The following is a 22,604-nucleotide window of genomic DNA, read 5'->3' as shown; positions in this document are numbered from 1 at the left end:
TTGTGTTAAAAGGAAGACATAGTTCCTTGTTTCTGCCCAGTTTCAAACAGGGGACCTTTCGCATGTGAGGCGAACGTGATAACCACTACACTACAGAAACTTGGATATTGATTGTTCCGCAACCCACAACCCGCAAGCCATGCAGAAACGAATTGAGAAATATAATCCAGCCAATTAGCGGCAACAAAAAAAATTGCGTGTTTCTGCCCTGTCTCGAACAGGGGACCTTTCGCGTGTTAGGCGGACGTGATAACCACTACACTACAGAAACTTCCCCTTGATACAAAAACCCACCATTCCAGAAACCAAAGTTTGACAAATTTAAAGGATTTCTTTGTGTTAAAAGGAAGACATAGTTCCTTGTTTCTGCCCAGTTTCGAACAGGGGACCTTTCGCGTGTGAGGCGAACGTGATAACCACTACACTACAGAAACTTGGATATTGATTGTTCCGCAACCCACAACCCGCAAGCCATGCAGAAACGAATTGAGAAATATAATCCAGCCAATTAGCGCCAACAAAAAAAATTGCATGTTTTTGCCCTGTCTCAAACAGGGGACCTTTCGCATGTTAGGCAAACGTGATAACCACTACACTGCAGAAACTTCCCCTTGATACAAAAACCCACCATTGCAGAAACCAAAGTTTGACAAATTTAAAGGATTTCTTTGTGTTAAAAGGAAGACACAGTTCCTTGTTTCTGCCCAGTTTCGAACAGGGGACCTTTCGCGTGTGAGGCGAACGTGATAACCACTACACTACAGAAACTTGGATATTGATTGTTCTGCAACCCGCAAGCCATGCAGAAACGAATTGAGAAATATAATCCAGCCAATTAGCGCCAACAAAAAAAATTGCATGTTTTTGCCCTGTCTCGAACAGGGGACCTTTCGCGCGTGAGGCGAACGTGATAACCACTACACTACAGAAACTTGGATATTGATTGCTCCTCAACCCACAACCCGCAAGCCATGCAGAAACGAATTGAGAAATATAATCCAGCCAATTAGCGCCAACAAAAAAAATTGCCTGTTTTTGCCCTGTCTCGAACAGGGGACCTTTCGCGTGTTAGGCGAACGTGATAACCACTATACTACAGAAACTTCCCCTTGATACAAAAACCCACCATTGCAGAAACCAAAGTTTGACAAATGTAAAGGCTTTCTTTGTGTTAAAAGGAAGACACAGTTCCTTGTTTCTGCCAGTTTCGAACAGGGGACCTTTCGCGTGTGAGGCGAACGTGATAACCACTACACTACAGAAACTTGGATATTGACTGTTCTGCAACCCGCAACCCACAAGCCGCAAGCCACGCAGAAACGAATTGAGAAATATAATCCAGCCAATTAGCGCCAACAAAAATTGCATGTTTCTGCCCTGTCTCGAACAGGGGACCTTTCGCGTGTGAGGCGAACGTGATAACCACTACACTACAGAAACTTCCCCTTGATACAAAAACCCACCATTGCAGAAACCAAAGTTTGACAAATTTAAAGGATTTCTTTGTGTTAAAAGGAAGACATAGTTCTTTGTTTCTGCCCAGTTTCGAACAGGGGACCTTTCGCGTGTGAGGCGAACGTGATAACCACTACACTACAGAAACTTGGATATTGATTGTTCCGCAACCCACAACCCGCAAGCCATGCAGAAACGAATTGAGAAATATAATCCAGCCAATTAGCGCCAACAAAAAAAATTGCATGTTTCTGCCCTGTCTCGAACAGGGGACCTTTCACGCGTGAGGCGAACGTGATAACCACTACACTACAGAAACTTGGATATTGAGTGTTCCGCAACCCACAACCCGCAAGCCATGCAGAAACGAATTGAGAAATATAATCCAGCCACTTAGCGCCAACAAAAATTGCATGTTTTTGCCCTGTCTCGAACAGGGGACCTTTCGCGTGTTAGGCGAACGTGATAACCACTACACTACAGAAACTTCCCCTTGATAGAAAAACCCACCATTGCAGAAACCAAAGTTTGACAAATTTAAAGGCTTTCTTTGTATTAAAAGGAAGACACAGTTCCTTGTTTCTGCCCAGTTTCGAACAGGGGACCTTTCGCGTGTGAGGCGAATGTGATAACCACTACACTACAGAAACTTGGATATTGATTGTTCTGCAACCCGCAAGCCATGCAGAAACGAATTGAGAAATATAATCCAGCCAATTAGCGCCAACAAAAAAAATTGCATGTTTCTGCCCTGTCTCGAACAGGGGACCTTTCGCGTGTGAGGCGAACGTGATAACCACTACACTACAAAAACTTGGATATTGATTGTTCCGCAACCCACAACCCGCAAGCCGCAAGCCATGCAGAAACGAATTGAGAAATATAATCCAGCCAATTAGCGCCAACAAAAATTGCATGTTTTTGCCCTGTCTCGAACAGGGGACCTTTCGCGTGTTAGGCGAACGTGATAACCACTACACTACAGAAACTTCCCCTTGATACAAAAACCCACCATTGCAGAAACCAAAGTTTGACAAATTTAAAGGCTTTCTTTGTGTTAAAAGGAAGACACAGTTCCTTGTTTCTGCCCAGTTTCGAACAGGGGACCTTTCGCGTGTGAGGCGAACGTGATAACCACTACACTACAGAAACTTGGATATTGATTGTTCTGCAACCCGCAAGCCATGCAGAAACGAATTGAGAAATATAATCCAGCCAATTAGCGCCAACAAAAAAAATTGCATGTTTCTGCCCTGTCTCGAACAGGGGACCTTTCGCGTGTGAGGCGAACGTGATAACCACTACACTACAAAAACTTGGATATTGATTGTTCCGCAACCCACAACCCGCAAGCCGCAAGCCATGCAGAAACGAATTGAGAAATATAATCCAGCCAATTAGCGCCAACAAAAATTGCATGTTTTTGCCCAGTTTCGAACAGGGGACCTTTCGCGTGTGAGGCGAACGTGATAACCACTACACTACAGAAACTTGGATATTGATTGTTCTGCAACCCGCAAGCCATGCAGAAACGAATTGAGAAATATAATCCAGCCAATTAGCGGCAACAAAAAAAATTGCATGTTTCTGCCCTGTCTCGAACAGGGGACCTTTCGCGTGTAAGGCGAACGTGATAACCACTACACTACAGAAACTTCCCCTTGATACAAAAGCCCACCATTGCAGAAACCAAAGTTTGACAAATTTAAAGGATTTCTTTGTGTTAAAAGGAAGACATAGTTCCTTGTTTCTGCCCAGTTTCAAACAGGGGACTTTTCGCATGTGAGGCGAACGTGATAACCACTACACTACAGAAACTTGGATATTGATTGTTCTGCAACCCACAACCCGCAAGCCATGCAGAAACGAATTGAGAAATATAATCCAGCCAATTAGCGGCAACAAAAATTGCATGTTTTTGCCCTGTCTCGAACAGGGGACCTTTCGCGTGTGAGGCGAACGTGATAACCACTACACTACAGAAACTTCCCCTTGATACAAAAACCCACCATTGCAGAAACCAAAGTTTGACAAATTTAAAGGATTTCTTTGTGTTAAAAGGAAGACATAGTTCCTTGTTTCTGCCCAGTTTCGAACAGGGGACCTTTCGCGTGTGAGGCGAACGTGATAACCACTACACTACAGAAACTTGGATATTGACTGTTCTGCAACCCGCAACCCGCAAGCCGCAAGCCATGCAGAAACGAATTGAGAAATATAATCCAGCCAATTAGCGCCAACAAAAATTGCATGTTTTTGCCCTGTCTCGAACAGGGGACCTTTCGCGTGTGGGGCGAACGTGATAACCACTACACTACAGAAACTTCCCCTTGATACAAAAACCCACCATTGCAGAAACCAAAGTTTGACAAATTTAAAGGATTTCTTTGTGTTAAAAGGAAGACATAGTTCCTTGTTTCTGCCCAGTTTCAAACAGGGGACTTTTCGCATGTGAGGCGAACGTGATAACCACTACACTACAGAAACTTGGATATTGATTGTTCTGCAACCCACAACCCGCAAGCCATGCAGAAACGAATTGAGAAATATAATCCAGCCAATTAGCGGCAACAAAAATTGCATGTTTTTGCCCTGTCTCGAACAGGGGACCTTTCGCGTGTGAGGCGAACGTGATAACCACTACACTACAGAAACTTCCCCTTGATACAAAAACCCACCATTGCAGAAACCAAAGTTTGACAAATTTAAAGGATTTCTTTGTGTTAAAAGGAAGACATAGTTCCTTGTTTCTGCCCAGTTTCGAACAGGGGACCTTTCGCGTGTGAGGCGAACGTGATAACCACTACACTACAGAAACTTGGATATTGACTGTTCTGCAACCCGCAACCCGCAAGCCGCAAGCCATGCAGAAACGAATTGAGAAATATAATCCAGCCAATTAGCGCCAACAAAAATTGCATGTTTTTGCCCTGTCTCGAACAGGGGACCTTTCGCATGTTAGGCGAACGTGATAACCACTACACTACAGAAACTTCCCCTTGATACAAAAACCCACCATTGCAGAAACCAAAGTTTGACAAATTTAAAGGATTTCTTTGTGTTAAAAGGAAGACATAGTTCCTTGTTTCTGCCCAGTTTCGAACAGGGGACCTTTCGCGTGTGAGGCGAACGTGATAACCACTACACTACAGAAACTTGGATATTGATTGTTCCGCAACCCACAACCCGCAAGCCATGCAGAAACGAATTGAGAAATATAATCCAGCCAATTAGCGCCAACAAAAAAAATTGCATGTTTCTGCCCTGTCTCGAACAGGGGACCTTTCGCGCGTGAGGCGAACGTGATAACCACTACACTACAGAAACTTGGATATTGATTGCTCCTCAACCCACAACCCACAAGCCATGCAGAAACGAATTGAGAAATATAATCCAGCCAATTAGCGCCAACAAAAAAAATTGCCTGTTTTTGCCCTGTCTCGAACAGGGGACCTTTCGCGTGTTAGGCGAACGTGATAACCACTACACTACAGAAACTTCCCCTTGATACAAAAACCCACCATTGCAGAAACCAAAGTTTGACAAATTTAAAGGCTTTCTTTGTGTTAAAAGGAAGACACAGTTCCTTGTTTCTGCCAGTTTCGAACAGGGGACCTTTCGCGTGTGAGGCGAACGTGATAACCACTACACTACAGAAACTTGGATATTGACTGTTCTGCAACCCGCAACCCACAAGCCGCAAGCCACGCAGAAACGAATTGAGAAATATAATCCAGCCAATTAGCGCCAACAAAAATTGCATGTTTCTGCCCTGTCTCGAACAGGGGACCTTTCGCGTGTAAGGCGAACGTGATAACCACTACACTACAGAAACTTCCCCTTGATACAAAAGCCCACCATTGCAGAAACCAAAGTTTGACAAATTTAAAGGATTTCTTTGTGTTAAAAGGAAGACATAGTTCCTTGTTTCTGCCCAGTTTCAAACAGGGGACTTTTCGCATGTGAGGCGAACGTGATAACCACTACACTACAGAAACTTGGATATTGATTGTTCTGCAACCCACAACCCGCAAGCCATGCAGAAACGAATTGAGAAATATAATCCAGCCAATTAGCGGCAACAAAAATTGCATGTTTTTGCCCTGTCTCGAACAGGGGACCTTTCGCGTGTGAGGCGAACGTGATAACCACTACACTACAGAAACTTCCGCTTGATACAAAAACCCACCATTGCAGAAACCAAAGTTTGACAAATTTAAAGGATTTCTTTGTGTTAAAAGGAAGACATAGTTCCTTGTTTCTGCCCAGTTTCGAACAGGGGACCTTTCGCGTGTGAGGCGAACGTGATAACCACTACACTACAGAAACTTGGATATTGACTGTTCTGCAACCCGCAACCCGCAAGCCGCAAGCCATGCAGAAACGAATTGAGAAATATAATCCAGCCAATTAGCGCCAACAAAAATTTCATGTTTTTGCCCTGTCTCGAACAGGGGACCTTTCGCATGTTAGGCGAACGTGATAACCACTACACTACAGAAACTTCCCCTTGATACAAAAACCCACCATTGCAGAAACCAAAGTTTGACAAATTTAAAGGATTTCTTTGTGTTAAAAGGAAGACATAGTTCCTTGTTTCTGCCCAGTTTCGAACAGGGGACCTTTCGCGTGTGAGGCGAACGTGATAACCACTACACTACAGAAACTTGGATATTGATTGTTCCGCAACCCACAACCCGCAAGCCATGCAGAAACGAATTGAGAAATATAATCCAGCCAATTAGCGCCAACAAAAAAAATTGCATGTTTCTGCCCTGTCTCGAACAGGGGACCTTTCGCGCGTGAGGCGAACGTGATAACCACTACACTACAGAAACTTGGATATTGATTGCTCCTCAACCCACAACCCACAAGCCATGCAGAAACGAATTGAGAAATATAATCCAGCCAATTAGCGCCAACAAAAATTGCATGTTTCTGCCCTGTCTCGAACAGGGGACCTTTCGCGTGTTAGGCGAACGTGATAACCACTATACTACAGAAACTTCCCCTTGATACAAAAACCCACCATTGCAGAAACCAAAGTTTGACAAATTTAAAGGCTTTCTTTGTGTTAAAAGGAAGACACAGTTCCTTGTTTCTGCCAGTTTCGAACAGGGGACCTTTCGCGTGTGAGGCGAACGTGATAACCACTACACTACAGAAACTTGGATATTGACTGTTCTGCAACCCGCAACCCACAAGCCGCAAGCCACGCAGAAACGAATTGAGAAATATAATCCAGCCAATTAGCGCCAACAAAAATTGCATGTTTCTGCCCTGTCTCGAACAGGGGACCTTTCGCGTGTTAGGCGAACGTGATAACCACTACACTACAGAAACTTCCCCTTGATACAAAAACCCACCATTGCAGAAACCAAAGTTTGACAAATTTAAAGGATTTCTTTGTGTTAAAAGGAAGACATAGTTCCTTGTTTCTGCCCAGTTTCGAACAGGGGACCTTTCGCGTGTGAGGCGAACGTGATAACCACTACACTACAGAAACTTGGATATTGATTGTTCCGCAACCCACAACCCGCAAGCCATGCAGAAACGAATTGAGAAATATAATCCAGCCAATTAGCGCCAACAAAAAAAATTGCATGTTTCTGCCCTGTCTCGAACAGGGGACCTTTCACGCGTGAGGCGAACGTGATAACCACTACACTACAGAAACTTGGATATTGATTGTTCCGCAACCCACAACCCGCAAGCCATGCAGAAACGAATTGAGAAATATAATCCAGCCACTTAGCGCCAACAAAAATTGCATGTTTTTGCCCTGTCTCGAACAGGGGACCTTTCGCGTGTTAGGTGAACGTGATAACCACTACACTACAGAAACTTCCCCTTGATAGAAAAACCCACCATTGCAGAAACCAAAGTTTGACAAATTTAAAGGCTTTCTTTGTATTAAAAGGAAGACACAGTTCCTTGTTTCTGCCCAGTTTCGAACAGGGGACCTTTCGCGTGTGAGGCGAACGTGATAACCACTACACTACAGAAACTTGGATATTGATTGTTCTGCAACCCGCAAGCCATGCAGAAACGAATTGAGAAATATAATCCAGCCAATTAGCGCCAACAAAAAAAATTGCATGTTTCTGCCCTGTCTCGAACAGGGGACCTTTCGCGTGTGAGGCGAACGTGATAACCACTACACTACAAAAACTTGGATATTGATTGTTCCGCAACCCACAACCCGCAAGCCGCAAGCCATGCAGAAACGAATTGAGAAATATAATCCAGCCAATTAGCGCCAACAAAAATTGCATGTTTTTGCCCAGTTTCGAACAGGGGACCTTTCGCGTGTGAGGCGAACGTGATAACCACTACACTACAGAAACTTGGATATTGATTGTTCTGCAACCCGCAAGCCATGCAGAAACGAATTGAGAAATATAATCCAGCCAATTAGCGGCAACAAAAAAAATTGCACGTTTCTGCCCTGTCTCGAACAGGGGACCTTTCGCGTGTGAGGCGAACGTGATAACCACTACACTACAGAAACTTCCCCTTGATACAAAAGCCCACCATTGCAGAAACCAAAGTTTGACAAATTTAAAGGATTTCTTTGTGTTAAAAGGAAGACATAGTTCCTTGTTTCTGCCCAGTTTCAAACAGGGGACTTTTCGCATGTGAGGCGAACGTGATAACCACTACACTACAGAAACTTGGATATTGATTGTTCTGCAACCCACAACCCGCAAGCCATGCAGAAACGAATTGAGAAATATAATCCAGCCAATTAGCGGCAACAAAAATTGCATGTTTTTGCCCTGTCTCGAACAGGGGACCTTTCGCGTGTGAGGCGAACGTGATAACCACTACACTACAGAAACTTCCCCTTGATACAAAAACCCACCATTGCAGAAACCAAAGTTTGACAAATTTAAAGGATTTCTTTGTGTTAAAAGGAAGACATAGTTCCTTGTTTCTGCCCAGTTTCGAACAGGGGACCTTTCGCGTGTGAGGCGAACGTGATAACCACTACACTACAGAAACTTGGATATTGACTGTTCCGCAACCCGCAAGCCGCAAGCCATGCAGAAACGAATTGAGAAATATAATCCAGCCAATTAGCGCCAACAAAAATTGCATGTTTTTGCCCTGTCTCGAACAGGGGACCTTTCGCATGTTAGGCGAACGTGATAACCACTACACTGCAGAAACTTCCCCTTGATACAAAAACCCACCATTGCAGAAACCAAAGTTTGACAAATTTAAAGGATTTCTTTGTGTTAAAAGGAAGACATAGTTCCTTGTTTCTGCCCAGTTTCGAACAGGGGACCTTTCGCGTGTGAGGCGAACGTGATAACCACTACACTACAGAAACTTGGATATTGACTGTTCTGCAACCCGCAACCCGCAAGCCGCAAGCCATGCAGAAACGAATTGAGAAATATAATCCAGCCAATTAGCGCCAACAAAAATTGCATGTTTTTGCCCTGTCTCGAACAGGGGACCTTTCGCGTGTGAGGCGAACGTGATAACCACTACACTACAGAAACTTCCCCTTGATACAAAAACCCACCATTGCAGAAACCAAAGTTTGACAAATTTAAAGGATTTCTTTGTGTTAAAAGGAAGACATAGTTCCTTGTTTCTGCCCAGTTTCGAACAGGGGACCTTTCGCGTGTGAGGCGAACGTGATAACCACTACACTACAGAAACTTGGATATTGACTGTTCTGCAACCCGCAACCCGCAAGCCGCAAGCCATGCAGAAACGAATTGAGAAATATAATCCAGCCAATTAGCGCCAACAAAAATTGCATGTTTTTGCCCTGTCTCGAACAGGGGACCTTTCGCATGTTAGGCGAACGTGATAACCACTACACTGCAGAAACTTCCCCTTGATACAAAAACCCACCATTGCAGAAACCAAAGTTTGACAAATTTAAAGGATTTCTTTGTGTTAAAAGGAAGACACAGTTCCTTGTTTCTGCCCAGTTTCGAACAGAGGACCTTTCGCGTGTGAGGCGAACGTGATAACCACTACACTACAGAAACTTGGATATTGATTGTTCTGCAACCCGCAAGCCATGCAGAAACGAATTGAGAAATATAATCCAGCCAATTAGCGCCAACAAAAAAAATTGCATGTTTCTGCCCTGTCTCGAACAGGGGACCTTTCACGCGTGAGGCGAACGTGATAACCACTACACTACAGAAACTTGGATATTGATTGTTCCGCAACCCACAACCCGCAAGCCATGCAGAAACGAATTGAGAAATATAATCCAGCCACTTAGCGCCAACAAAAATTGCATGTTTTTGCCCTGTCTCGAACAGGGGACCTTTCGCGTGTTAGGCGAACGTGATAACCACTACACTACAGAAACTTCCCCTTGATAGAAAAACCCACCATTGCAGAAACCAAAGTTTGACAAATTTAAAGGCTTTCTTTGTATTAAAAGGAAGACACAGTTCCTTGTTTCTGCCCAGTTTCGAACTGGGGACCTTTCGCGTGTGAGGCGAACGTGATAACCACTACACTACAGAAACTTGGATATTGATTGTTCTGCAACCCGCAAGCCATGCAGAAACGAATTGAGAAATATAATCCAGCCAATTAGCGCCAACAAAAAAAATTGCATGTTTCTGCCCTGTCTCGAACAGGGGACCTTTCGCGTGTGAGGCGAACGTGATAACCACTACACTACAGAAACTTGGATATTGATTGTTCCGCAACCCACAACCCGCAAGCCATGCAGAAACGAATTGAGAAATATAATCCAGCCACTTAGCGCCAACAAAAATTGCATGTTTTTGCCCTGTCTCGAACAGGGGACCTTTCGCGTGTTAGGCGAACGTGATAACCACTAAACTACAGAAACTTACCCTTGATACAAAAACCCACCATTGCAGAAACCAAAGTTTGACAAATTTAAAGGCTTTCTTTGTGTTAAAAGGAAGACACAGTTCCTTGTTTCTGCCCAGTTTCGAACAGGGGACCTTTCGCGTGTGAGGCGAACGTGATAACCACTACACTACAGAAACTTGGATATTGATTGTTCTGCAACCCGCAAGCCATGCAGAAACGAATTGAGAAATATAATCCAGCCAATTAGCGCCAACAAAAAAAATTGCATGTTTCTGCCCTGTCTCGAACAGGGGACCTTTCGCGTGTGAGGCGAACGTGATAACCACTACACTACAGAAACTTGGATATTGATTGTTCCGCAACCCACAACCCGCAAGCCATGCAGAAACGAATTGAGAAATATAATCCAGCCAATTAGCGCCAACAAAAATAGCATGTTTTTGCCCTGTCTCGAACAGGGGACCTTTCGCGTGTTAGGCGAACGTGATAACCACTACACTACAGAAACTTCCCCTTGATACAAAAACCCACCATTGCAGAAACCAAAGTTTGACAAATTTAAAGGCTTTCTTTGTGTTAAAAGGAAGACATAGTTCCTTGTTTCTGCCCAGTTTCGAACAGGGGACCTTTCGCGTGTGAGGCGAACGTGATAACCACTACACTACAGAAACTTGGATATTGATTGTTCTGCAACCCGCAAGCCATGCAGAAACGAATTGAGAAATATAATCCAGCCAATTAGCGGCAACAAAAAAAATTGCATGTTTCTGCCCTGTCTCGAACAGGGGACCTTTCGCGTGTGAGGCAAACGTGATAACCACTACACTACAGAAACTTGGATATTGATTGTTCCGCAACCCACAACCCGCAAGCCATGCAGAAACGAATTGAGAAATATAATCCAGCCAATTAGCGCCAACAAAAATTGCATGTTTTTGCCCTGTCTCGAACAGGGGACCTTTCGCGTGTTAGGCGAACGTGATAACCACTACACTACAGAAACTTCCCCTTGATACAAAAACCCACCATTGCAGAAACCAAAGTTTGACAAATTTAAAGGCTTTCTTTGTGTTAAAAGGAAGACATAGTTCCTTGTTTCTGCCCAGTTTCGAACAGGGGACCTTTCGCGTGTGAGGCGAACGTGATAACCACTACACTACAGAAACTTGGATATTGATTGTTCTGCAACCCGCAAGCCATGCAGAAACGAATTGAGAAATATAATCCAGCCAATTAGCGGCAACAAAAAAAATTGCATGTTTCTGCCCTGTCTCGAACAGGGGACCTTTCGCGTGTGAGGCGAACGTGATAACCACTACACTACAGAAACTTCCCCTTGATACAAAAACCCACCATTGCAGAAACCAAAGTTTGACAAATTTAAAGGATTTCTTTGTGTTAAAAGGAAGACATAGTTCCTTGTTTCTGCCCAGTTTCGAACAGGGGACCTTTCGCGTGTGAGGCGAACGTGATAACCACTACACTACAGAAACTTGGATATTGATTGTTCCGCAACCCACAACCCGCAAGCCATGCAGAAACGGATTGAGAAATATAATCCAGCCAATTAGCGCCAACAAAAAAAATTGCATGTTTTTGCCCTGTCTCGAACAGGGGACCTTTCGCGTGTTAGGCGAACGTGATAACCACTAAACTACAGAAACTTCCCCTTGATACAAAAACCCACCATTGCAGAAACCAAAGTTTGACAAATTTAAAGGCTTTCTTTGTGTTAAAAGGAAGACACAGTTCCTTGTTTCTGCCCAGTTTCGAACAGGGGACCTTTCGCGTGTGAGGCGAACGTGATAACCACTACACTACAGAAACTTGGATATTGATTGTTCTGCAACCCGCAAGCCATGCAGAAACGAATTGAGAAATATAATCCAGCCAATTAGCGCCAACAAAAAAAATTGCATGTTTCTGCCCTGTCTCGAACAGGGGACCTTTCGCGTGTGAGGCGAACGTGATAACCACTACACTACAGAAACTTGGATATTGATTGTTCCGCAACCCACAACCCGCAAGCCATGCAGAAACGAATTGAGAAATATAATCCAGCCAATTAGCGCCAACAAAAAAAATTGCATGTTTTTGCCCTGTCTCGAACAGGGGACCTTTCGCGTGTTAGGCGAACGTGATAACCACTAAACTACAGAAACTTCCCCTTGATACAAAAACCCACCATTGCAGAAACCAAAGTTTGACAAATTTAAAGGATTTCTTTGTGTTAAAAGGAAGACATAGTTCCTTGTTTCTGCCCAGTTTCGAACAGGGGACCTTTCGCATGTGAGGCGAACGTGATAACCACTACACTACAGAAACTTGGATATTGATTGTTCCGCAACCCACAACCCGCAAGCCATGCAGAAACGAATTGAGAAATATAATCCAGCCAATTAGCGCCAACAAAAAAAATTGCATGTTTTTGCCCTGTCTCGAACAGGGGACCTTTCGCGTGTTAGGCGAACGTGATAACCACTACACTACATAAAACTTCCCCTTGATACAAAAACCCACCATTGCAGAAACCAAAGTTTGACAAATTTAAAGGCTTTCTTTGTGTTAAAAGGAAGACATAGTTCCTTGTTTCTGCCCAGTTTCGAACAGGGGACCTTTCGCGTGTGAGGCGAACGTGATAACCACTACACTACAGAAACTTGGATATTGATTGTTCTGCAACCCGCAAGCCATGCAGAAACGAATTGAGAAATATAATCCAGCCAATTAGCGGCAACAAAAAAAATTGCATGTTTCTGCCCTGTCTCGAACAGGGGACCTTTCGCGTGTGAGGCGAACGTGATAACCACTACACTACAGAAACTTGGATATTGATTGTTCCGCAACCCACAACCCGCAAGCCATGCAGAAACGAATTGAGAAATATAATCCAGCCAATTAGCGCCAACAAAAAAAATTGCATGTTTTTGCCCTGTCTCGAACAGGGGACCTTTCGCGTGTTAGGCGAACGTGATAACCACTAAACTACAGAAACTTCCCCTTGATACAAAAACCCACCATTGCAGAAACCAAAGTTTGACAAATTTAAAGGATTTCTTTGTGTTAAAAGGAAGACATAGTTCCTTGTTTCTGCCCAGTTTCGAACAGGGGACCTTTCGCGTGTGAGGCGAACGTGATAACCACTACACTACAGAAACTTGGATATTGATTGTTCCGCAACCCACAACCCGCAAGCCATGCAGAAACGAATTGAGAAATATAATCCAGCCAATTAGCGCCAACAAAAAAAATTGCATGTTTTTGCCCTGTCTCGAACAGGGGACCTTTCGCGTGTTAGGCGAACGTGATAACCACTACACTACAGAAACTTCCCCTTGATACAAAAACCCACCATTGCAGAAACCAAAGTTTGACAAATTTAAAGGCTTTCTTTGTGTTAAAAGGAAGACATAGTTCCTTGTTTCTGCCCAGTTTCGAACAGGGGACCTTTCGCGTGTGAGGCGAACGTGATAACCACTACACTACAGAAACTTGGATATTGATTGTTCTGCAACCCGCAAGCCATGCAGAAACGAATTGAGAAATATAATCCAGCCAATTAGCGGCAACAAAAAAAATTGCATGTTTCTGCCCTGTCTCGAACAGGGGACCTTTCGCGTGTGAGGCGAACGTGATAACCACTACACTACAGAAACTTCCCCTTGATACAAAAACCCACCATTGCAGAAACCAAAGTTTGACAAATTTAAAGGATTTCTTTGTGTTAAAAGGAAGACATAGTTCCTTGTTTCTGCCCAGTTTCGAACAGGGGACCTTTCGCGTGTGAGGCGAACGTGATAACCACTACACTACAGAAACTTGGATATTGATTGTTCCGCAACCCACAACCCGCAAGCCATGCAGAAACGGATTGAGAAATATAATCCAGCCAATTAGCGCCAACAAAAAAAATTGCATGTTTTTGCCCTGTCTCGAACAGGGGACCTTTCGCGTGTTAGGCGAACGTGATAACCACTAAACTACAGAAACTTCCCCTTGATACAAAAACCCACCATTGCAGAAACCAAAGTTTGACAAATTTAAAGGCTTTCTTTGTGTTAAAAGGAAGACACAGTTCCTTGTTTCTGCCCAGTTTCGAACAGGGGACCTTTCGCGTGTGAGGCGAACGTGATAACCACTACACTACAGAAACTTGGATATTGATTGTTCTGCAACCCGCAAGCCATGCAGAAACGAATTGAGAAATATAATCCAGCCAATTAGCGCCAACAAAAAAAATTGCATGTTTCTGCCCTGTCTCGAACAGGGGACCTTTCGCGTGTGAGGCGAACGTGATAACCACTACACTACAGAAACTTGGATATTGATTGTTCCGCAACCCACAACCCGCAAGCCATGCAGAAACGAATTGAGAAATATAATCCAGCCAATTAGCGCCAACAAAAAAAATTGCATGTTTTTGCCCTGTCTCGAACAGGGGACCTTTCGCGTGTTAGGCGAACGTGATAACCACTAAACTACAGAAACTTCCCCTTGATACAAAAACCCACCATTGCAGAAACCAAAGTTTGACAAATTTAAAGGATTTCTTTGTGTTAAAAGGAAGACATAGTTCCTTGTTTCTGCCCAGTTTCGAACAGGGGACCTTTCGCATGTGAGGCGAACGTGATAACCACTACACTACAGAAACTTGGATATTGATTGTTCCGCAACCCACAACCCGCAAGCCATGCAGAAACGAATTGAGAAATATAATCCAGCCAATTAGCGCCAACAAAAAAAATTGCATGTTTTTGCCCTGTCTCGAACAGGGGACCTTTCGCGTGTTAGGCGAACGTGATAACCACTACACTACATAAAACTTCCCCTTGATACAAAAACCCACCATTGCAGAAACCAAAGTTTGACAAATTTAAAGGCTTTCTTTGTGTTAAAAGGAAGACATAGTTCCTTGTTTCTGCCCAGTTTCGAACAGGGGACCTTTCGCGTGTGAGGCGAACGTGATAACCACTACACTACAGAAACTTGGATATTGATTGTTCTGCAACCCGCAAGCCATGCAGAAACGAATTGAGAAATATAATCCAGCCAATTAGCGGCAACAAAAAAAATTGCATGTTTCTGCCCTGTCTCGAACAGGGGACCTTTCGCGTGTGAGGCGAACGTGATAACCACTACACTACAGAAACTTGGATATTGATTGTTCCGCAACCCACAACCCGCAAGCCATGCAGAAACGAATTGAGAAATATAATCCAGCCAATTAGCGCCAACAAAAAAAATTGCATGTTTTTGCCCTGTCTCGAACAGGGGACCTTTCGCGTGTTAGGCGAACGTGATAACCACTAAACTACAGAAACTTCCCCTTGATACAAAAACCCACCATTGCAGAAACCAAAGTTTGACAAATTTAAAGGATTTCTTTGTGTTAAAAGGAAGACATAGTTCCTTGTTTCTGCCCAGTTTCGAACAGGGGACCTTTCGCGTGTGAGGCGAACGTGATAACCACTACACTACAGAAACTTGGATATTGATTGTTCCGCAACCCACAACCCGCAAGCCATGCAGAAACGAATTGAGAAATATAATCCAGCCAATTAGCGCCAACAAAAAAAATTGCATGTTTTTGCCCTGTCTCGAACAGGGGACCTTTCGCGTGTTAGGCGAACGTGATAACCACTACACTACATAAAACTTCCCCTTGATACAAAAACCCACCATTGCAGAAACCAAAGTTTGACAAATTTAAAGGCTTTCTTTGTGTTAAAAGGAAGACATAGTTCCTTGTTTCTGCCCAGTTTCGAACAGGGGACCTTTCGCGTGTGAGGCGAACGTGATAACCACTACACTACAGAAACTTGGATATTGATTGTTCTGCAACCCGCAAGCCATGCAGAAACGAATTGAGAAATATAATCCAGCCAATTAGCGGCAACAAAAAAAATTGCATGTTTCTGCCCTGTCTCGAACAGGGGACCTTTCGCGTGTGAGGCGAACGTGATAACCACTACACTACAGAAACTTCCCCTTGATACAAAAACCCACCATTGCAGAAACCAAAGTTTGACAAATTTAAAGGATTTCTTTGTGTTAAAAGGAAGACATAGTTCCTTGTTTCTGCCCAGTTTCGAACAGGGGACCTTTCGCGTGTGAGGCGAACGTGATAACCACTACACTACAGAAACTTGGATATTGATTGTTCCGCAACCCACAACCCGCAAGCCATGCAGAAACGGATTGAGAAATATAATCCAGCCAATTAGCGCCAACAAAAAAAATTGCATGTTTTTGCCCTGTCTCGAACAGGGGACCTTTCGCGTGTTAGGCGAACGTGATAACCACTAAACTACAGAAACTTCCCCTTGATACAAAAACCCACCATTGCAGAAACCAAAGTTTGACAAATTTAAAGGCTTTCTTTGTGTTAAAAGGAAGACACAGTTCCTTGTTTCTGCCCAGTTTCGAACAGGGGACCTTTCGCGTGTGAGGCGAACGTGATAACCACTACACTACAGAAACTTGGATATTGATTGTTCTGCAACCCGCAAGCCATGCAGAAACGAATTGAGAAATATAATCCAGCCAATTAGCGGCAACAAAAAAAATTGCATGTTTCTGCCCTGTCTCGAACAGGGGACCTTTCGCGTGTGAGGCGAACGTGATAACCACTACACTACAGAAACTTGGATATTGATTGTTCCGCAACCCACAACCCGCAAGCCATGCAGAAACGAATTGAGAAATATAATCCAGCCAATTAGCGCCAACAAAAATAGCATGTTTTTGCCCTGTCTCGAACAGGGGACCTTTCGCGTGTTAGGCGAACGTGATAACCACTACACTACAGAAACTTCCCCTTGATACAAAAACCCACCATTGCAGAAACCAAAGTTTGACAAATTTAAAGGCTTTCTTTGTGTTAAAAGGAAGACACAGTTCCTTGTTTCTGCCCAGTTTCGAACAGGGGACCTTTCGCGTGTGAGGCGAACGTGATAACCACTACACTACAGAAACTTGGATATTGATTGTTCCGCAACCCACAACCCGCAAGCCATGCAGAAACGAATTGAGAAATATAATCCAGCCAATTAGCGCCAACAAAAAAAATTGCATGTTTTTGCCCTGTCTCGAACAGGGGACCTTTCGCGTGTTAGGCGAACGTGATAACCACTAAACTACAGAAACTTCCCCTTGATACAAAAACCCACCATTGCAGAAACCAAAGTTTGACAAATTTAAAGGATTTCTTTGTGTTAAAAGGAAGACATAGTTCCTTGTTTCTGCCCAGTTTCGAACAGGGGACCTTTCGCGTGTGAGGCGAACGTGATAACCACTACACTACAGAAACTTGGATATTGATTGTTCTGCAACCCGCAAGCCATGCAGAAACGAATTGAGAAATATAATCCAGCCAATTAGCGCCAACAAAAAAAATTGCATGTTTCTGCCCTGTCTCGAACAGGGGACCTTTCGCGTGTGAGGCGAACGTGATAACCACTACACTACAGAAACTTAGATATTGATTGTTCCGCAACCCACAACCCGCAAGCCATGCAGAAACGAATTGAGAAATATAATCCAGCCAATTAGCGCCAAAAAAAATTGCATGTTTTTGCCCTGTCTCGAACAGGGGACCTTTCGCGTGTTAGGCGAACGTGATAACCACTACACTACATAAAACTTCCCCTTGATACAAAAACCCACCATTGCAGAAACCAAAGTTTGACAAATTTAAAGGCTTTCTTTGTGTTAAAAGGAAGACATAGTTCCTTGTTTCTGCCCAGTTTCGAACAGGGGACCTTTCGCGTGTGAGGCGAACGTGATAACCACTACACTACAGAAACTTGGATATTGATTGTTCTGCAACCCGCAAGCCATGCAGAAACGAATTGAGAAATATAATCCAGCCAATTAGCGCCAACAAAAAAAATTGCATGTTTCTGCCCTGTCTCGAACAGGGGACCTTTCGCGTGTGAGGCGAACGTGATAACCACTACACTACAGAAACTTGGATATTGATTGTTCCGCAACCCACAACCCGCAAGCCATGCAGAAACGAATTGAGAAATATAATCCAGCCAATTAGCGCCAACAAAAATTGCATGTTTTTGCCCTGTCTCGAACAGGGGACCTTTCGCGTGTTAGGCGAACGTGATAACCACTACACTACAGAAATTTCCCCTTGATACAAAAACCCACCATTGCAGAAACCAAAGTTTGACAAATTTAAAGGCTTTCTTTGTGTTAAAAGGAAGACATAGTTCCTTGTTTCTGCCCAGTTTCGAACAGGGGACCTTTCGCGTGTGAGGCGAACGTGATAACCACTACACTACAGAAACTTGGATATTGATTGTTCTGCAACCCGCAAGCCATGCAGAAACGAATTGAGAAATATAATCCAGCCAATTAGCGGCAACAAAAAAAATTGCATGTTTCTGCCCTGTCTCGAACAGGGGACCTTTCGCGTGTGAGGCGAACGTGATAACCACTACACTACAGAAACTTGGATATTGATTGTTCCGCAACCCACAACCCGCAAGCCATGCAGAAACGAATTGAGAAATATAATCCAGCCAATTAGCGCCAACAAAAATTGCATGTTTTTGCCCTGTCTCGAACAGGGGACCTTTCGCGTGTTAGGTGAACGTGATAACCACTACACTACAGAAACTTCCCCTTGATACAAAAACCCACCATTGCAGAAACCAAAGTTTGACAAATTTAAAGGATTTCTTTGTGTTAAAAGGAAGACATAGTTCCTTGTTTCTGCCCAGTTTCGAACAGGGGACCTTTCGCGTGTGAGGCGAACGTGATAACCACTACACTACAGAAACTTGGATATTGATTGTTCCGCAACCCACAACCCGCAAGCCATGCAGAAACGGATTGAGAAATATAATCCAGCCAATTAGCGCCAACAAAAAAAATTGCATGTTTTTGCCCTGTCTCGAACAGGGGACCTTTCGCGTGTTAGGCGAACGTGATAACCACTAAACTACAGAAACTTCCCCTTGATACAAAAACCCACCATTGCAGAAACCAAAGTTTGACAAATTTAAAGGCTTTCTTTGTGTTAAAAGGAAGACACAGTTCCTTGTTTCTGCCCAGTTTCGAACAGGGGACCTTTCGCGTGTGAGGCGAACGTGATAACCACTACACTACAGAAACTTGGATATTGATTGTTCTGCAACCCGCAAGCCATGCAGAAACGAATTGAGAAATATAATCCAGCCAATTAGCGCCAACAAAAAAAATTGCATGTTTCTGCCCTGTCTCGAACAGGGGACCTTTCGCGTGTGAGGCGAACGTGATAACCACTACACTACAGAAACTTGGATATTGATTGTTCCGCAACCCACAACCCGCAAGCCATGCAGAAACGAATTGAGAAATATAATCCAGCCAATTAGCGCCAACAAAAATTGCATGTTTTTGCCCTGTCTCGAACAGGGGACCTTTCGCGTGTTAGGCGAACGTGATAACCACTACACTACAGAAACTTCCCCTTGATACAAAAACCCACCATTGCAGAAACCAAAGTTTGACAAATTTAAAGGCTTTCTTTGTGTTAAAAGGAAGACACAGTTCCTTGTTTCTGAACAGTTTCGAACAGGGGACCTTTCGCGTGTGAGGCGAACGTGATAACCACTACACTACAGAAACTTGGATATTGATTGTTCTGCAACCCGCAAGCCATGCAGAAACGAATTGAGAAATATAATCCAGCCAATTAGCGCCAACAAAAAAAATTGCATGTTTCTGCCCTGTCTCGAAAAGGGGACCTTTCGCGTGTGAGGCGAACGTGATAACCACTACACTACAGAAACTTGGATATTGATTGTTCCGCAACCCACAACCCGCAAGCCATGCAGAAACGAATTGAGAAATATAATCCAGCCAATTAGCGCCAACAAAAAAATTTGCATGTTTCTGCCCTGTCTCGAACAGGGGACCTTTCGCGTGTGAGGCGAACGTGATAACCACTACACTACAGAAACTTCCCCTTGATACAAAAACCCACCATTGCAGAAACCAAAGTTTGACAAATTTAAAGGCTTTCTTTGTGTTAAAAGGAAGACACAGTTCCTTGTTTCTGCCCAGTTTCGAACAGGGGACCTTTCGCGTGTGAGGCGAACGTGATAACCACTACACTACAGAAACTTGGATATTGATTGTTCTGCAACCCGCAAGCCATGCAGAAACGAATTGAGAAATATAATCCAGCCAATTAGCGCCAACAAAAAAAATTGCATGTTTCTGCCCTGTCTCGAACAGGGGACCTTTCGCGTGTGAGGCGAACGTGATAACCACTACACTACAGAAACTTGGATATTGATTGTTCCGCAACCCACAACCCGCAAGCCATGCAGAAACGAATTGAGAAATATAATCCAGCCAATTAGCGCCAACAAAAATTGCATGTTTTTGCCCTGTCTCGAACAGGGGACCTTTCGCGTGTTAGGCGAACGTGATAACCACTACACTACAGAAACTTCCCCCTGATACAAAAACCCACCATTGCAGAAACCAAAGTTTGACAAATTTAAAGGCTTTCTTTGTGTTAAAAGGAAGACATAGTTCCTTGTTTCTGCCCAGTTTCGAACAGGGGACCTTTCGCGTGTGAGGCGAACGTGATAACCACTACACTACAGAAACTTCCCCTTGATACAAAAACCCACCATTGCAGAAACCAAAGTTTGACAAATTTAAAGGATTTCTTTGTGTTAAAAGGAAGACATAGTTCCTTGTTTCTGCCCAGTTTCGAACAGGGGACCTTTCGCGTGTGAGGCGAACGTGATAACCACTACACTACAGAAACTTGGATATTGATTGTTCCGCAACCCACAACCCGCAAGCCATGCAGAAACGGATTGAGAAATATAATCCAGCCAATTAGCGCCAACAAAAAAAATTGCATGTTTTTGCCCTGTCTCGAACAGGGGACCTTTCGCGTGTTAGGCGAACGTGATAACCACTAAACTACAGAAACTTCCCCTTGATACAAAAACCCACCATTGCAGAAACCAAAGTTTGACAAATTTAAAGGCTTTCTTTGTGTTAAAAGGAAGACACAGTTCCTTGTTTCTGCCCAGTTTCGAACAGGGGACCTTTCGCGTGTGAGGCGAACGTGATAACCACTACACTACAGAAACTTGGATATTGATTGTTCTACAACCCGCAAGCCATGCAGAAACGGATTGAGAAATATAATCCAGCCAATTAGCGCCAACAAAAAAAATTCCATGTTTCTGCCCTGCCTCGAACAGGGGACCTTTCGCGTGTGAGGCAAACGTGATAACCACTACACTACAGAAACTTCCCTTTGATACCAAAACCCACCATTGCAGAAACCAAAGTTTGACAAATTTAAAGGCTTTCTTTGTGTTAAAAGGAAGACATAGTTCCTTGTTTCTGCCCAGTTTCGAACAGGGGACCTTTCGCGTGTGAGGCGAACGTGATAACCACTACACTACAGAAACTTGGATATTGATTGTTCTGCAACCCGCAAGCCATGCAGAAACGAAATGAGAAATATAATCCAGCCAATTAGCGCCAACAAAAAAAATTCCATGTTTCTGCCCTGCCTCGAACAGGGGACCTTTCGCGTGTGAGGCGAACGTGATAACCACTACACTACAGAAACTTCCCCTTGATACAAAAACCCACCATTGCAGAAACCACAGTTTGACAAATTTAAAGGCTTTCTTTGTGTTAAAAGGAAGACATAGTTCCTTGTTTCTGCCCAGTTTCGAACAGGGGACCTTTCGCGTGTGAGGCGAACGTGATAACCACTACACTACAGAAACTTCCCTTTGATACCAAAACCCACCATTGCAGAAACCAAAGTTTGACAAATTTAAAGGCTTTCTTTGTGTTAAAAGGAAGACATAGTTCCTTGTTTCTGCCCAGTTTCGAACAGGGGACCTTTCGGGTGTGAGGCGAACGTGATAACCACTACACTACAGAAACTTGGATATTGATTGTTCTGCAACCCGCAAGCCATGCAGAAACGAAATGAGAAATATAATCCAGCCAATTAGCGCCAACAAAAAAAATTCCATGTTTCTGCCCTGCCTCGAACAGGGGACCTTTCGCGTGTGGGGCGAACGTGATAACCACTACACTACAGAAACTTCCCCTTGATACAAAAACCCACCATTGCAGAAACCAAAGTTTGACAAATTTAAAGGCTTTCTTTGTGTTAAAAGGAAGACATAGTTCCTTGTTTCTGCCCAGTTTCGAACAGGGGACCTTTCGCGTGTGAGGCGAACGTGATAACCAATACACTACAGAAACTTGGATATTGATTGTTCTGCAACCCGCAAGCCATGCAGAAACTAAATGAGAAATATAATCCAGCC

The 22,604-nt window shown here is 43.8% G+C and overlaps 31 non-coding genes across 31 annotated transcripts; all 31 read right to left on the bottom strand.

Annotated features, from left to right (window-relative positions):
* Positions 1–1,367: 1,367 nt before the first annotated feature.
* TRNAV-CAC (transfer RNA valine (anticodon CAC)) lies at positions 1,368–1,440 on the bottom strand. Its single transcript has one exon. It is a non-coding gene; the product is annotated as a tRNA-Val (tRNA).
* Positions 1,441–1,701: 261 nt separating this feature from the next.
* Positions 1,702–1,774, bottom strand: TRNAV-CAC (transfer RNA valine (anticodon CAC)). Its single transcript has one exon. It is a non-coding gene; the product is annotated as a tRNA-Val (tRNA).
* Positions 1,775–2,196: 422 nt separating this feature from the next.
* Positions 2,197–2,269, bottom strand: TRNAV-CAC (transfer RNA valine (anticodon CAC)). The gene has a single exon. It is a non-coding gene; the product is annotated as a tRNA-Val (tRNA).
* A 429-nt stretch (positions 2,270–2,698) lies between these two features.
* Positions 2,699–2,771, bottom strand: TRNAV-CAC (transfer RNA valine (anticodon CAC)). The gene has a single exon. It is a non-coding gene; the product is annotated as a tRNA-Val (tRNA).
* Positions 2,772–3,037: 266 nt separating this feature from the next.
* Positions 3,038–3,110, bottom strand: TRNAV-UAC (transfer RNA valine (anticodon UAC)). The gene has a single exon. It is a non-coding gene; the product is annotated as a tRNA-Val (tRNA).
* A 1,599-nt stretch (positions 3,111–4,709) lies between these two features.
* TRNAV-CAC (transfer RNA valine (anticodon CAC)) lies at positions 4,710–4,782 on the bottom strand. The gene has a single exon. It is a non-coding gene; the product is annotated as a tRNA-Val (tRNA).
* Positions 4,783–5,217: 435 nt separating this feature from the next.
* Positions 5,218–5,290, bottom strand: TRNAV-UAC (transfer RNA valine (anticodon UAC)). The gene has a single exon. It is a non-coding gene; the product is annotated as a tRNA-Val (tRNA).
* Positions 5,291–6,220: 930 nt separating this feature from the next.
* TRNAV-CAC (transfer RNA valine (anticodon CAC)) lies at positions 6,221–6,293 on the bottom strand. Its single transcript has one exon. It is a non-coding gene; the product is annotated as a tRNA-Val (tRNA).
* Positions 6,294–7,059: 766 nt separating this feature from the next.
* Positions 7,060–7,132, bottom strand: TRNAV-CAC (transfer RNA valine (anticodon CAC)). The gene has a single exon. It is a non-coding gene; the product is annotated as a tRNA-Val (tRNA).
* A 422-nt stretch (positions 7,133–7,554) lies between these two features.
* Positions 7,555–7,627, bottom strand: TRNAV-CAC (transfer RNA valine (anticodon CAC)). Its single transcript has one exon. It is a non-coding gene; the product is annotated as a tRNA-Val (tRNA).
* Positions 7,628–7,893: 266 nt separating this feature from the next.
* On the bottom strand, positions 7,894–7,966 carry TRNAV-CAC (transfer RNA valine (anticodon CAC)). The gene has a single exon. It is a non-coding gene; the product is annotated as a tRNA-Val (tRNA).
* A 1,592-nt stretch (positions 7,967–9,558) lies between these two features.
* Positions 9,559–9,631, bottom strand: TRNAV-CAC (transfer RNA valine (anticodon CAC)). The gene has a single exon. It is a non-coding gene; the product is annotated as a tRNA-Val (tRNA).
* Positions 9,632–9,889: 258 nt separating this feature from the next.
* TRNAV-CAC (transfer RNA valine (anticodon CAC)) lies at positions 9,890–9,962 on the bottom strand. Its single transcript has one exon. It is a non-coding gene; the product is annotated as a tRNA-Val (tRNA).
* A 91-nt stretch (positions 9,963–10,053) lies between these two features.
* On the bottom strand, positions 10,054–10,126 carry TRNAV-CAC (transfer RNA valine (anticodon CAC)). The gene has a single exon. It is a non-coding gene; the product is annotated as a tRNA-Val (tRNA).
* A 422-nt stretch (positions 10,127–10,548) lies between these two features.
* On the bottom strand, positions 10,549–10,621 carry TRNAV-CAC (transfer RNA valine (anticodon CAC)). The gene has a single exon. It is a non-coding gene; the product is annotated as a tRNA-Val (tRNA).
* A 422-nt stretch (positions 10,622–11,043) lies between these two features.
* Positions 11,044–11,116, bottom strand: TRNAV-CAC (transfer RNA valine (anticodon CAC)). The gene has a single exon. It is a non-coding gene; the product is annotated as a tRNA-Val (tRNA).
* Positions 11,117–11,538: 422 nt separating this feature from the next.
* TRNAV-CAC (transfer RNA valine (anticodon CAC)) lies at positions 11,539–11,611 on the bottom strand. The gene has a single exon. It is a non-coding gene; the product is annotated as a tRNA-Val (tRNA).
* A 588-nt stretch (positions 11,612–12,199) lies between these two features.
* On the bottom strand, positions 12,200–12,272 carry TRNAV-CAC (transfer RNA valine (anticodon CAC)). The gene has a single exon. It is a non-coding gene; the product is annotated as a tRNA-Val (tRNA).
* A 760-nt stretch (positions 12,273–13,032) lies between these two features.
* Positions 13,033–13,105, bottom strand: TRNAV-CAC (transfer RNA valine (anticodon CAC)). The gene has a single exon. It is a non-coding gene; the product is annotated as a tRNA-Val (tRNA).
* Positions 13,106–13,864: 759 nt separating this feature from the next.
* On the bottom strand, positions 13,865–13,937 carry TRNAV-CAC (transfer RNA valine (anticodon CAC)). The gene has a single exon. It is a non-coding gene; the product is annotated as a tRNA-Val (tRNA).
* Positions 13,938–14,525: 588 nt separating this feature from the next.
* Positions 14,526–14,598, bottom strand: TRNAV-CAC (transfer RNA valine (anticodon CAC)). Its single transcript has one exon. It is a non-coding gene; the product is annotated as a tRNA-Val (tRNA).
* A 760-nt stretch (positions 14,599–15,358) lies between these two features.
* On the bottom strand, positions 15,359–15,431 carry TRNAV-CAC (transfer RNA valine (anticodon CAC)). Its single transcript has one exon. It is a non-coding gene; the product is annotated as a tRNA-Val (tRNA).
* A 760-nt stretch (positions 15,432–16,191) lies between these two features.
* On the bottom strand, positions 16,192–16,264 carry TRNAV-CAC (transfer RNA valine (anticodon CAC)). The gene has a single exon. It is a non-coding gene; the product is annotated as a tRNA-Val (tRNA).
* A 588-nt stretch (positions 16,265–16,852) lies between these two features.
* Positions 16,853–16,925, bottom strand: TRNAV-CAC (transfer RNA valine (anticodon CAC)). The gene has a single exon. It is a non-coding gene; the product is annotated as a tRNA-Val (tRNA).
* Positions 16,926–17,681: 756 nt separating this feature from the next.
* Positions 17,682–17,754, bottom strand: TRNAV-CAC (transfer RNA valine (anticodon CAC)). Its single transcript has one exon. It is a non-coding gene; the product is annotated as a tRNA-Val (tRNA).
* Positions 17,755–18,177: 423 nt separating this feature from the next.
* On the bottom strand, positions 18,178–18,250 carry TRNAV-CAC (transfer RNA valine (anticodon CAC)). Its single transcript has one exon. It is a non-coding gene; the product is annotated as a tRNA-Val (tRNA).
* A 422-nt stretch (positions 18,251–18,672) lies between these two features.
* On the bottom strand, positions 18,673–18,745 carry TRNAV-CAC (transfer RNA valine (anticodon CAC)). The gene has a single exon. It is a non-coding gene; the product is annotated as a tRNA-Val (tRNA).
* Positions 18,746–19,501: 756 nt separating this feature from the next.
* On the bottom strand, positions 19,502–19,574 carry TRNAV-CAC (transfer RNA valine (anticodon CAC)). The gene has a single exon. It is a non-coding gene; the product is annotated as a tRNA-Val (tRNA).
* Positions 19,575–20,167: 593 nt separating this feature from the next.
* Positions 20,168–20,240, bottom strand: TRNAV-CAC (transfer RNA valine (anticodon CAC)). Its single transcript has one exon. It is a non-coding gene; the product is annotated as a tRNA-Val (tRNA).
* A 254-nt stretch (positions 20,241–20,494) lies between these two features.
* On the bottom strand, positions 20,495–20,567 carry TRNAV-CAC (transfer RNA valine (anticodon CAC)). Its single transcript has one exon. It is a non-coding gene; the product is annotated as a tRNA-Val (tRNA).
* Positions 20,568–21,813: 1,246 nt separating this feature from the next.
* TRNAV-CAC (transfer RNA valine (anticodon CAC)) lies at positions 21,814–21,886 on the bottom strand. The gene has a single exon. It is a non-coding gene; the product is annotated as a tRNA-Val (tRNA).
* Between the last annotated feature and the right edge of the window lie 718 nt (positions 21,887–22,604).

The sequence above is a fragment of the Rhinoderma darwinii genome, chromosome 4 (genome assembly GCF_050947455.1).
Source record: "Rhinoderma darwinii isolate aRhiDar2 chromosome 4, aRhiDar2.hap1, whole genome shotgun sequence".
NCBI lineage: Eukaryota > Metazoa > Chordata > Amphibia > Anura > Rhinodermatidae > Rhinoderma > Rhinoderma darwinii.
Note: the sequence above shows the minus strand (reverse complement) of the source record. Positions and strands in the feature narration are given on the sequence as shown.